Genomic DNA, 1,539 nt, shown 5'->3' with positions numbered 1-1,539 from the left:
CCCCTTTTTTTTTACAGTGGATTTTTGTGTTATGTTTCCCATATAGCTGTTGGGTTGTATGCAATCTTATATGTGTTTTCATCATGTATGTACCAGATTAACAATTTTATTGAACAGTTGATTGAGTATTTTAGCTAAAACTTTTTTGGTGTCAAGTGTGGCTTGAGTGGATATTACAAAATTCTTGATCATCGTAGATGGTAATTTTGTGTAATGTTGTGTTTTAATTCAATATTATATGTTGTTCAGGTATGGGTACCATACTTTACAGATGCATATAAATATATATATTAATGCACTTTTAGTATTATCAACAAGCTTTAAATTAGTTGTTTAACTTAATCTTTCACAACATACCAAAGGATAAGGAGGATTCTGCTGCAAGCACCTCCATTACTTTTTAAAAAGTTTTTATGATTTTACTGGTGGATTTCACCTGGAATAATTTGTTTTGAGGATATGAATTTATCCTTTACATAGAGGATTACTAAATTATTGTTTCCTCAGCTCAAACACAAGCACAAATAAGATGTCTTTACTGGACATTCTACAGGAGTGCTCAAATTACCTATTTTCATTTGAATTGTATTTATTCAATTGAGCTTATTTTACCAAATACATGACTGTAATTTCACAGTGGATCTAAATGTCAGATGTAATAGCTCTCTTAGCAGATATATATTTATGAGTATTCTTATTTGACTGAAAGCAACACAAACAAAATGTGTTTTAAAGAAGAAAATCTGGCCTATGAGGTAATGTTGTGTAGATCAGTTGTCCAAAAAGTAAAAAAATAAGACGTATAAAGCTATAAAAAAAAAAAGTAAGTCTCAGGCTTTGGGAAGTGTACGGCAGAAGCTGTGGAAGGAAAGGTTATTGTGCTTGTCTGTTGTGTTGTGTCAGGTACCCCTTCTCCCCCAAGTTGGCCCCCCCAAGCCCTCACGACTCCCCCCTTGAGTAGGTTTGGTGGGGGCCCATGGGGTAAGGCACAACCCTTCGTGTTCCGTAGTCAAGAAGCGCCCTCACATTCTATCTTCGGGGAAATAATGCTTTGAAAAAAAAGTATATTATTGCTTGAATAAAGGGTATTACTGTTCCCAAGAAACAAGCAACATAAATGCCAAAAAAAAAACAAAAAACGTTGATTGAGTCATTAGCTTCTGCCGAGTGCTTGCCAGGTCCAGGTCATTAGTTTCTTGAATAGGCCCAGACACTTGGATTAGATATGTTATTTCAAATAGTTTTCTTAGAAGTCTTCAGGTTGTACTTATGGAAGTGTGACATAGTGACCTCTAAATAGTAATGTTTCTCAATTAATTGTGTTTCCTGGCTGAATTATACTGAAAAACAAAAGCAAAAACAAAAATAAACTCATTGAATAGTCAACACTTAGGGTCACAATGTAGTAGATCTCTTAGCTTTCACAAAGTTTCATGTATACCAGCTGAGGTGCATTGGATGTTCTCCAGCGTAAATGATTCTACTACAACTTCAATTGGCACTTAATTTGAAAAGCAAAAAACGTGAGCTGAGTAACGT

At 34.6% G+C, this 1,539-nt stretch overlaps 1 protein-coding gene across 1 annotated transcript in view; it reads left to right on the top strand.

The window, feature by feature from the left end:
• LOC119588717 (ras-related protein M-Ras-like) overlaps nucleotides 1-1,539 on the top strand; it is a gene marked incomplete in the record, with an annotated part of 28,774 nt that overhangs the window by 25,853 nt on the left and 1,382 nt on the right. Inside the window, 1 exon segment of the mRNA XM_037937355.1 lies at nucleotides 5-1,539.

The sequence above is a fragment of the Penaeus monodon genome, chromosome 24 (assembly GCF_015228065.2).
Source record: "Penaeus monodon isolate SGIC_2016 chromosome 24, NSTDA_Pmon_1, whole genome shotgun sequence".
Lineage (NCBI taxonomy): Eukaryota > Metazoa > Arthropoda > Malacostraca > Decapoda > Penaeidae > Penaeus > Penaeus monodon.
This window is presented reverse-complemented; position numbering and strand designations above follow the sequence as displayed.